The following is a 12,742-nucleotide window of genomic DNA, read 5'->3' as shown; positions in this document are numbered from 1 at the left end:
TCACGCAGTAATTATTGTGACAGGCAAAACAGACTCAGCATAGGGAGACAGTAAGATTTACTGCCTATTACTAACAAGCTAGAGAAGCGAGAAACAAAGGAAAGAAACCAAAAGCACCTCCCCCCCCATCCACCCTCTTCCACCTCCTCCCCCTGAGCGGCGCAGGGGTATGGGGGAATGGGGGTTATGGTCAGTCTATAGTGCTTCTTCGCCGCCGCTCCTTCTCGGTCACTCTCGTCCCCTGTGCTGTGGGGTCCCTCCCATAGGATGCAGTCCTTGCTGAACGGATCCAGCGTGGGCTGCCCACAGGCAGCAGCTCTTCAAGAACTGCTCCAGATATGGGTCCGTACCACGGGGTCCATCCCCCAGGAGCAAACTGCTCCAACCTGGATCCCCCATGGGCAGCAGCTCCTGCCAGGTCACCTGCTCCTGCGTGGTCTCCTCTCCACGAGCTACAGGTCCGTCCCGGAATCTGCTCCAGCAGGGGTCTTCCACAGGTCGCAGTCTCTGTCGGTGCAGGTCCACCTGCTCCACCGTGGTCTCCTCCACAGGCTGAAGCATGGAACCCTGCTCCACCGTGGTACTCCATGGGCTGCAGGGGGACAGCCTGCTTCACCATGGTCCTCACCACAGGCCGCAGGGGACTTCTGCTCCGGCGCCTGGAGCACCTCTCCTTCTCCTTATTCACTGACCTTGGCGCCTGCAAGGCTGTTCCTCACTCCTGTCACTCTCCCAGCTGCTGTGTGTTGCAGCGTTTTTTTCCCCTGTCTTAAATATGCTCTCACAGAGGCACAAAACAACGTCACTTATTGGCTCAGCTCTGGTCAGCAGTGGGGCCCTTACCAAACATGGGGCAGCTTCTAGATCCTTCTCACAGAAGCCACCCCTATGGCCCCCTGCTACCAAAACCTTGCCACGTAAACCCACTACAAAGAGACTCACAAGGATCATAGAATGGTTTGTGTTGGAAGAGACCTTAAAGATCATGTAATTCCATGCCCCCTGACATGGGTACAGACACCTCCCACTACACCAGGTTGCTCAAAGCCACATGTCCTTCCTATATGGGGGGCCCCAGAGCTGAACACAGTACTTCAGGTAGGGAGCTAGTTTTGCCTAAGTTTACATCAGCTTAGCAGGGAAATTCAGACTTATCAAATGAATTCAGGACCATCCCACATAATGGAACAACATGTCCCCTTGACTTGAAATACAAGCAAATTGGTAAACTAATCTTGACTGAAAATTTACTTAGACTAGTTATGACCCCTTGTATATCCCATAGTCTCCTCTTTTCATTTCCCTGAGATTCTCCCTTACCTCAACCATTATTTCCTATTTCAGAAGTGACGGTAATCAATGAACGCTATGTCTGGAAAATGGGAAAAGTCACCTCTGATTTGGCACATAGGTGATGTAATATAATTGGTGGACACCATTTTGTTGTGATCATGGAGACAGAGTTCCTGTAGAATCATAGAATCATTAAGGTTGGAAAAGACCTTCAAGACCATCTGGTCCAACCATTTCCATACCACCAATATCATCCAGTAAACCATGTCCTTAAGCACCATGTCCAACCTTTCCTTGAACACCCAAAGGGATGGTGACTCCACCACCTCCCAGGGCAACCTGTTCCAATGCCTGACTACTCTTTCTGAGAAGAAATGTCTCCTGATTTCCAACCTGAACCTCCCCTGGTGCAACTTGAGGCCATTCCCTCTAGTTCTGTTACTGGTTATCCACGAGAAGAGGCTGACTACCAGCTCTCCACACCTTCCTTTCAGATAGTTGTAGAGAGCAATAAGGTCTCCCCTGAGCCTCTTCTTCTCCTGACTAAACAACCCCAGTTCCCTCAGCCGCTCCTCAGAGGACTTGTGTTCCAGGCCCTTCACCAGCTTCATAGCCCTTCTCTGGACACGCTCCAGGGCCTTGATGTCCTTGTACTGAGGGGCCCAAAGCTGAACACTGTACTCGAGGTGCGGCCTCACCAGAGCTGAGTACAGGGGGACAATCACCTCCTGGTCCTGCTGGCTACACTATTCCTGATACAAGCCAGGATGCTGCTGGCCTTCTTGGCCACCTGGGCACACTGCTGGCTCATGGTCAGGCAAGCATCGACCAACACCCCCAGATCCTTTTCCTCTGAATAGCTTTCGAGCCACTCTGCCCTAAGCTTGTAGCATTGCATGGGGTTGTTGTGACCAAAGTGCAGGACCTGGCACTTAGCCATCTTACTATGTACATTTTTTTTAAATGGTACATTGTATTATTTTTGATTTTATATTTGGTAAACTGCTGAAGAATTGTATGACAGAATATCATACTTCTTGGAGGGAGAAAAATAGCATTTTAAGTTTTAGAATATAAGCTCTAATGATATATCCAAGATGATTTATATTGTTTAATTTTATTATATTGCATCATAATTATTTTATATTATTCTCATGCTTCAAGACTCAGCATAAGAAAAATAATCTTTTCCTTAATGCATAATTTAGTTTAGGGAGATTTTTTTCTATCATCCTCTCAGATATTAAAGATGATTGCAAATAACGGTATGTGTGCACATGTGTACATGCACATACATATATGGATATTTGAATAACCTACAGATAACTAGTTGATGTGTGCTTCTTGTACATTCTGGTTTAACCAGCCATATTTGGGATCAGATGGAAATTCTTTCCAATCTTACCAGATGAGCCACCATCTGTATTTATCATTATGCAGACGTTTTTTTCCCACACATCATAAATTACGGGATCTAGGACATTGGAGATAGCTTCTTCTCTCTTCAGCTGGAATATTTTAGTTTTTCTACAGGTCTTAAGCTTGTTTTAAGGTGTTAGAATCATTTCACCTCTTTGTGGAGTAGGTGATCTTTGAGTCTTGTAAAAATGAACACCCGCTTCCTACTCCTCCGCATTTTCAGGACTTGTTGATATAAGGTGTGACTTAAATCTGAAAGCTCTTTTCCACATTAACCAATGCTTATTTAGTTGGCTTTAATACTTATTATATGTTATGGTGGGAAAGCAACAATTAAGCTCTTGTTTTCCTGCTAGGTTCCTCTGAGTTTGTTTGAGATCTCCACACACTAGGTTTATATCCTTGTCAAAATGATATACGATAACATTTAATTTCTAATTGCTTTCAATTTAAATTGACAACTTGAAACCTAGGACTTGATTCAGACTGAGCTAATAGATTTAGCACTGCAGAATGAAATTCCATTGTCTCAGAGATCTGCATAACCCTATGCTGAATACAGATAATTTCAGAGATAATATTTCTAGTTGGTTTAGTTAAAAAACTGATTATCTGTTACCTGTATAGTTTCAATTTCAACCTTTCATCAATATTGTCATGTTTTCTTGAAGATTAATTTTATGGGTTTTTTTCTTAGTTGATTTTTATCAAATTTTTGCCTGTAATTTGTATGGAATAGAATAAATGTAAATGTTTTCCTCATATTAGTAGCTGTTCAGATTTCCACGTTATACACCAGATTCTTCTTTTACGAGTGTTGATTCTTTCTTGTCTTTATTTGATAGTTTCTAGACTGGGGCTAGAAGGTTGGTTGGTGTTTTCTAACAGTTACAGCAGTTCACAACTGCTTATTGTGAAGTCAAAATTAACTTATCAAAATAACAAAAGTTTAATTTATGTGAAAGGACATGTTCATGTTCATATGTTAACATGTTCATGTTAACAACTCTGAGGAAATAGACAATATTTTGAATACTGGTATTTCTTCAAATCATCAGTTTCTAGTGAAAAATTGAAACTTCTCCACTAGCCCTGCTCTGAGTCACTTAGTCTTCTGTATGGCAAGACTTGGAAGGATGTCTGGGATATTGTTAGTATTGGCACCATTTGGCTGAGGTCCTTATTTTCTACAGTGATTCCAGGTGACAGAATGTTTCAGGATAAAAGAGGTGCCTGAAGTTAGAAGATAACAAAACCAAAAACAAACAACCAAATCAAATCAAAACAAAACAAACAAAAACAAAAAGAAAAACAAACAAAAAAAAACTGTTCATTTTTAACTGATTTGCCTCTACTAAACTATAAAGCAACGCTGTCAAAATCAAAACCTGTAGGTTTTATTACATCTGTTTTTGGAAATATAGGAAAAGACACATTCAATATTTAATTGTAAGTGCCAGGGACAAATCAGTTTAGATGGGAATGAGATGACATAAGAGGGACTGACACTGGATTCTTGTCTAATCATCATAATGCAGCATGCTCAAGATTTGAAAGAGCTACTTTACTACTTTGGGTCGTAAAATATTACAGCACCAGCACTGTGGAGTTTTACACTACCATGCCTCAGTTTGGGTGCTAGCTGCGAAGTCATTACGTTCCTTCTCAGTGAGGAGTATGGACATATGATTTGTTCAGGAAATAAGTAAAGTGCCAGAGAGCTTTCATTCTTAATACAGAAGTGCATTTTTCTTGTTATTTCTTAGGGACAATTGTTATTGTTATTACTATTAAGTATCATAATTCTGTAGCTACATGAACTTGTCTGTGATTAATTTAGCACTACAGTTATACATTATTATTATAATTAAAAAATAACTCATGGAACTGTGAAAATAACACTGTGGCATAAATGATCTTTTCCAGACTAGCTGTCACTGCCTCATGCAAGGAACCTACAGAATCCAATAAGCCTCAAAAGAGGCCACAGTTCTGATCTCAGTTGCTCTAAGTTCTTGGATGATCTAACATCAGAAGAGTATTTGCCTCTTCAGGGTGTCTGGCAACTGAAATAAACCCCAGGTATAATTCAAGTAGACTCTGTTAAAAATTATAGAACTAGAGAACATCCCAAGCTGGAAGGGACCCACAAAGAATGCTTCCAACTCCTGGCTCCACACAGGACCACCCCAAAATCAGACCAGATGTCTGAGAGTGTTGTCTAAATGCTTCTTGAAGTCTGGCAGGCTCTATGCTGTGACCACTGTGCTGGGGAGCCCGTCCCAGTGCCTGACCACTCTCTGGGTGCAGAACCTTTCCCTAACACCCAGCCTGACCCTCCCCTGTCCCAGCTCCGTGCCGTCCCCTCGGGTCCTCTCGCTGTCCCCAGAGAGCAGAGCTCAGCGCCTGCCCCTCTGCTCCCCTCGTGAGGGAGCTTCAGGCTGCCATTAGGCCTACCCTCAGCCTGCTCTTCTCTGGGCTGAGGACCTCAGCCACTTCACCTCTAGACCCTTCACCATCTTTGTAGCCCTCTTTTGGACACTCTGTAATAATCATACGTCTTTTTTATCCTGTGGTGTCCAAAACTGCACACGGTACTGAGGTGAGGCCTCACCAGCACAGAGCAGAGCAGGACAATCCCTTCCTGGTGCACCCCAGGGTACGGTTGGCCTTCTTCGCTGCCAGGGCACACTGCTGGCTCGTGTTTAACTGGCTGTTGACCAGAACTCCCTGAACTTTTTCATCTCTGAGAGGTATATATTCACTGAGACAATGATTTTACTTCTTTTATTATATATAGCTTATTAGGCTATTGAAAGGTATTGTTCCTCTCCATTGGAATGTGAAACAATGTTGATGGCACACAACATTTTTTTTTTTAAACAAATAATATGCATAATACATCATTTGCGCAATACATCATTTAAATGTAGTTGGAGTAATGTCAAGCAAGGGTATGTTTTCAACCAGGCATTTTGCATGGGTCCTTCTGTTTGTGTGTATTCTCTGGGTTTTAAAATTAATGACATTTCCATTGAGTAGTTTCTTTGATATTTTGCTTGACCTTTAGAAGAATACTTTTACTATTTTCCTTCTCATTTTCAATTTTTCACGGCCTTTCCTTCTCTTTGCCGATGCTGAGAATCTGTAACTTTCAATTAATTGCTTCTATTGTAGTGGATTTCTCTTCTATTGTTCCTCCACAGAAAACATTGTCCAAATGTAGTCAGAATAAACTAACTGAGGCCAGTTATGTTTTGCCATGGGTTCAGTATATACCTTTTTAAATCAACTGGGTTTAGTGGCTTATTTTTAAGAAGTGTGCGGGTCTAATTTGCCCCTGTAGCTTGTGTAAACCTTTTTCCTCTCTAGCAATGATGAACCACGGACTTTGAGATTATTCTCTGAATTCCGTGTAATTTGAATTAAGTTCAGATAGATAGACAGACTTTATTTTTTCTCTAAGCTTATGTTTATGTATAGAATGACCACTTTGCTGGAAAGGCATCTGCTTCTTTCTTTTGGGTGCCAAGCTGTTAGTTAGTCAGTGTCCCCTCTTTACTGAAACTCTATACCTTGTCTGTCATTTCTCAGTTGTTTTCCTTAACTTGAAACAATCATCTGGACTAAGTGAGCACAAATCTCTCTCTCTCTGAATAAGAGAGAGACTTCCTTGTAGTCATGTCTTTAGATATTACTGTTTACATATTCTCTCAACAATATCTTTCACAGCTTTGCTTATGGGGAAAAATAAAACTTTTTGCTTCACTGTTTCAGTTATGATTTCATTGAATAGTATTACTGCGAAGTTAGGTGTGAGGTCTGCTAATAATGTATACTTCTCTGTTCCAGTTCTTAAGTCATCTTTGTGGCTTTCTAGTGGAGTCTCCACTAAATCCATATCTTTCTTGTGCTGGGGTGGGCTCCCCAGTACAATAAAAGTCAACCAGAAATGGAGACTGCAGAAACTCTCTGGGCAATATGTCCTGTTTCACTGTCCTCATAATGATTTTTTTATCCCTTCTATCCAGTCTGATTCTCTCTTGTTTTAGCTTCTGCATGCTGTCTCATATCCTCCTGGCATGTGCCACTGTGACTGGCCTGACTTGTAGTTGTTGGCAGACTGCTATTAGCTCTGACTGAAGCTGTCTCTTCTCCATGCTCAACATGTCTACTGTCTTCAGCCTTTCCTCACAGGGAATGTGCTCCAGCCCCCAGAGCATCTTGGTGGCCTTTCACTGAACTTGCTTCAGTTTATTCCAGTCTTTCATGCATTGGTGGTACCAACAGTGGTCACAGATTTTTAAATGCAGTACTGATTAGAGGGATAATCAGTTCCCTTGATTTATTGGCTGTTCTCCTGTTGACAGAGCCCAGGTTGCTGTTGGCCGTCTTAGCTGCCTTTTCTGCAGAGCTGCTTCTGGCCTGCCAGACCACTGTTCATATGGTTTCAAGAGGTTCTTCCTTTGCAGGTGGAGGAATTTCCATTCGTCCTTGTTGAATTTCATGCAGATCCTCTTGACATATTCCTCCACTCTGTCTAGGTCTCTCTGGACTTTGTTCCTCAAGGACCTGCCCTTCAGTGCAGGCTCTGGGAGACCCATTACTTCCTTTCTGACAGAAGTAGGTAGAACTGAGACCACAAATGCTCATTCCTGTCTGGTGTTCTGTCTCTATTTTATTTTATTTTATTTTATTTTATTTTATTGGGAGGGGGAGGAAGCTGGAGTAATATTTTGATGCAAATTTTTTAATGGATAGGGGAATAATGCATGTGCTGTTTCTACTTTGCTCCTTGCTTTGTGACCCTTTTCAACCCTTTTATGTCACTGTTACACTGTAGCTAGTCACACTGTAGACCTTACGTTTTAAAAGCTTCTTCAAGAACATTTTGTTTTTATTTGCCTGCGAGATGTTTACCTGACATTGGGTCAGACTATGAACTCCCTATTGACATTAGTGAACCCTTACTCATAGAGTTAGTGTTACTGGCTTCAACAGCTGGAAGAATTTACATATCAGAAATTTGACCCTGTCAGTCTCTATTCATACAGACAGTCCTATCTGTCAAACGTGAAGCCAAAGAACATGTCTCAAACATGACAGGTTGGATTGAGTCCTGAACAAAACTCAACAAACAAACAAACAACCCCCCTAACCACCACCACCCCTCCCCAGAATAGACAAGATACATTTCAGGGAAGAGAAGACCTTTCAGGCAAGAAAGGAACTACTCAAGGACGTGTTTTCTTGAGACTGATTTTAGTAAGAGTGAAACACAAATCTGGTTAGGTAAAAGTGATGGAAGGTAAATGGCAAGAGGAAATTTAGACTTCTAAGCAGTGAAAAACACTTAATTCCAGCATTCATCGAACTGTTCAGCATCCTGAACCAAACATCATCAGCAGCATCATCATTAATATCCATCAAGATAGACTTCCATGTTTGTGGAAGTGTCATGGGAATTTCTTCTCGGTTTTTCTAAGTAACATTCTGCTTAACAAACAAACAAACAAAAAAGCTACAGTTTTGATTGCTTGAATATATTCAACAGAAAAAAAAATGGAATCCCTAGAATTGTTCTGTTAACAAATATTACAGCATTCCCTGGCATACGAGCATACTACTGCTTTCTTTTCTGTATTTGAAATAGGAGGGATAGCAGATGAAACTTGGTAACTGTTTTATTTGCAAGCTGAATTTGCTGTTTTTGTTGAATTCTAGAGATTATCTGGAATAGCAGTATTATTGAACATATCCTGGAGAAACTTGACCTTAGACATATTAGTGTTTCTCTAAGCCACTAGCTTAAATCTCAATTTATTATACAATGCAGTTCTTTTGCTCTCTCTCCCAGCTTTATTATCTCATAAGAGAAAGGCTATAGTGGCCAATATAATAAGATTTAGCACTGCTGAGAGCATTTTAAATGTAGGTATGTTCATATCAAAGGCACTGAAAAGAACAGCAGTGTAAATTAAACTAGCTTTAAAATAATTAGCCCTTGTAACAGTGTGGCCACCATGAAACAGCCATGAAGCAAGGTAAAATGTATGCTGTAACTTCACCGTGGATCTATATTATTAGACCCCCCTACAGTGGCATTTAACAGAGCTCCATCATCTATGCTCACTCACTATAGCATCTAATTTTAGGGCAACCTACACAGAGGAAGGTACAGCTCTCTAGTATGTAGCGTACAGGACCCAGAACCTAGAAGCATGGAACAACTGTCAGTAAATGCTACAAATTCTTCATTGCTCTGTCAGATTGTGGTACCTAAATCCACCCTACCTGTCTACTAGCTGCTCTAAATGTGGTCTTTTTATTGTCTCACTCTGCACAGGAGAGACTGGTGTTGTAGTGGAATAAGAAAAGGGAAAGACGGAAAATATTTTCTTTTTATCACAGTAATCAGGAGAGAAATCCCTCATTGTTATTGGCAGACAGAAAGAGCAAGCTCTTGGAATGGCTTCTCCACAGCTTTTTGTGATGATAGGTTGTCATTAGTGTTGAGTTTCTCCTCATGGGTTGCTAATATTGTTATTTGTTTAAAGAAATTGCCTATTTTGGCCATTACAACACAACTTCTAGAGGCTTTGTCTGTGGATATAGACACTTGTGCATGTATGTGACATCAAAATTTGTCTCTTTTGTGGAATTAGTATTTCTTGAGGTACTTACATACATTGTTGCAATTAGGTCCTTCCACAAATAGTGAGAAAATAACAACAGTAAATTCTCACTCTGAGTTCCCACTTTGAGTTAATTTCCACTTTGAATCACCATCCTCATAGGTAGTCTGTTTAATGTCAGATGCTTTACCCTGCCCTTTAAAGGGCAAGAAATCTGCAATGTAACTTTACTGCTTTTGACTTTTGATTCCGTCCTGTGTTAGAGGACTCATGAAGATTCATGGCAAATGCTAAGAAAATAAAGTTACATTTTCACCCTTACGGGGTGTATGTACAATGCCATTCTGCTTGGCTGTCAGACCTGAGCAGTTTCTAATAAACTATGTGATTGGCTAATTGTGCAAGTGCAGTGTATGTGCTTTCTTTTTTGAGTAGCTGTGGGTGGGCACTGAAACCAAAATGTTATGTCTGTGCAAAGAATGCTTTCAGCAGTAGTGTAAAAACAAGTTTGTCTCATGTTTTGACAATAGGGCTTATTTTAGTATAGCATTGTTCTCAGACTGCTGTAATTATGGGTCAGATGATAGTTTTGTTCAAAGCTTTTCCAGTGATTTATTGCCTCCTCAAAATTACTTTTTCAATGGGCAGTTTTCCTGCTTATTCCTCATTAAAAGTGATTATTTTTCAGGGGAATACTTGAAGAGAATCCTCTCAAATGATGTGACTTACCTGAAGATGAAAAAAAGGAGTTTGTCCTGCTATTAAAATTTTTAAATATTGTTACTCTTGGGTCCTTTGAAAAGCCCTGTATTTATTCACTAGGAATGTTTTCTTCAAAATTCAACATTCATAGTTCAAACAAATGTAACCTTAAATGAATGGTTTGACATGTAAATAGGTATCAAATATTTATTAATTCACTTTTCTTCTTTAGCACTGCCATTGAGTTTGCCATGAGAAAAACTGAAGATGAAGAAGAAATGATGAACTGTGTGTTGGCTCTTCTACATTGCAGTTCAGTCACTGTGCAAAGGAAGACTAAAAATTCTACTCATCCCATTAAAGACAAGACAAATGATCAGTTATAGAAAAAAAAAATCTTCAATAAACCCCCTCCACAGATTCTACCATAATGATAACATAAGGACACAAAAAGAATCAAGTCATATAGTTGATAGAAATACAAGATTAAGTAGTGATGCTCAGGAGAAAGTTGTAAAATGGCATTATGAAATTTTTTTTTTAATGTGTGTATCAAGAGATAATTACTGAAAAATCTACAACCCACACACATCTTCAGTTAAACTATTTTGATTTATGTTCTCATTTTATGGACATAAAATTTGGAAAACCACTACAATGATAGATAGTCCTCTAGATGCCTTAGAATGAATGTGCATTAGAAAAACAATTAGTATTAAATACAATAAATTCACAGCATGGTATGACCATGAGCCAGAAATTTCAACATTCATTGAGCTATCTGTGAAAAAGATGGAAGTATCCAGGATATATCTAAATAATGGTACATATACCATAAAGCAGTTGAAGTAATAAGTAAATGCGTCTGAAAGAAAGAGTAATGTAAAAAACACATTTAGAAAGAAACCTAGGAGCAGAGAGGAAATGCTGAGAATAGTCCATCTGAGGCATAGTTTTATTAATGTCCTTATAGGGCAAAACTTATGGAAGCCTAGAAATAATTCAAATTCTCATTTGAATTTGAGTATTTATTTTCATTTGCATGCTCCCTCATATTACTTTTTTTTTTTTTTTTTTAAAGATGGTTTCCAATTTCTGAGACATGTATTAGGACTGAATACAATTTATGAGGTACAGAAAATTTGAATAAACATAGCTGGGATGATGTCATACAAAACTCTCAACACTGTCAACAGCAACATTGTCAGACTGTTGCCTTGTGGGCAATATACTGCTTTGGAAAACAACAACCGTGCAATTTTATTGAGATGTCTTAATAAAATGTGTGTTGTATTAATTATATTCTAAATTATAATCACAACATTAACTATTTTTAGTGGCTAGTGGAAAGAGTCCAAGGCAGTTGCATTTTTTCCAGTACTGACAAATCCTATTAAAACAGTTTTTTTTTTTTTTAATTTTTTTTTTGTGGCAGATTTGCCACTTGATCCAATGAGTCCATGTTTTCACCTTGGTGGTCCAAGATTATGTATCAAGGATCCCTGAACACATACTTTGCTGATGAGACAATTAGTATTGACTTTCTGGCAAGACGTTAAATACTCTCAACTTCTAAAAAGAGGCATCTGAGTTTTATATATTCGTTGACTAAGAAGCCAAATGTTAATCAAGATGTAGTCATCTTGACTGACTGTCTGCATTCGGTAGGCTGATTCTTCCTTTAATTAAGTGATTATATCTTCAGAACAGTATCTAGGCTTAACCTAAAAATGTTAAGGATAGAAAACTCGTCCTAGTTTTTTGAAGTTGCTCCAACAGTTAATTTTCTAACCATTAAAGTGTTATACTTATTTGTCTAACATAATCTAGTTTGGAGTGGTAGTCTTTTGTTTTTGTTGTCTCTGTATATGTAAACACTGATCAGATCACAGCCTTTTTTTTTATTTTTGATGAGATATTGATATTTTGTAGTCTTTCATGGGATGTACTTTCTGACACTTTAATGGCTTTTGTCTCATTTTTTACAGCTTTTCTCTCATCTTTTTTCAGCACTGCTGTACATGAGAGGCATAGTATTCAAGTCTTTGCAGGAACTTTTCCTAGACAGTTCATAGCCTCTCCCATGGGTAGTGAAGTCTTCACTTTTTACTAGAACATCTGCAATTGCTTCAACTCCATTTTCTCATTCAGAACGTAGAAGTTCACTAACGCATACCACCAATAAAAATAAGATATCCAATCCCTTTCTGATGTAGAATATTACAAAATACAGTATGTTTTAGAATATGGAAAAATACACAGATTAAAAAGCTGATATCAGTATTGTTTTCTCTAATTAGGAGCATAATGTCACTGGAAAACAAAGAAAGAAACAAACAACAAAAAAAAAAAGAAAAAAAGATTTTACCTGTATTGCATTAAAACTATAAATGTATTTCAGACCTTCTAAATATGACATAACGTGTTAGTATTCAATATATCTTAAAAAAATTGAACAGATTGTGTATTGCTGACATTTTTATTTTTCTATATGTAACTTAGCAAAATGAGAAATTTATTCTTGTTTTATTTACTACTTTAAACACAAGCACTTAAATTAATCTGCATTTTTAATTAAGCAGTTCATCTATTTCAATGACAGATTGTGTTCAGATTTCAGTAGCTGTTTATTTAAAAGATTTGTGAAGAAAAAATGCACTGATTAAAAGAATCTCTAAGACATAGAATGCAAA

Source organism: Cygnus olor, chromosome Z (genome assembly GCF_009769625.2).
Source record: "Cygnus olor isolate bCygOlo1 chromosome Z, bCygOlo1.pri.v2, whole genome shotgun sequence".
NCBI classification, from domain to species: Eukaryota; Metazoa; Chordata; class Aves; order Anseriformes; family Anatidae; genus Cygnus; species Cygnus olor.
This window is presented reverse-complemented; position numbering follows the sequence as displayed.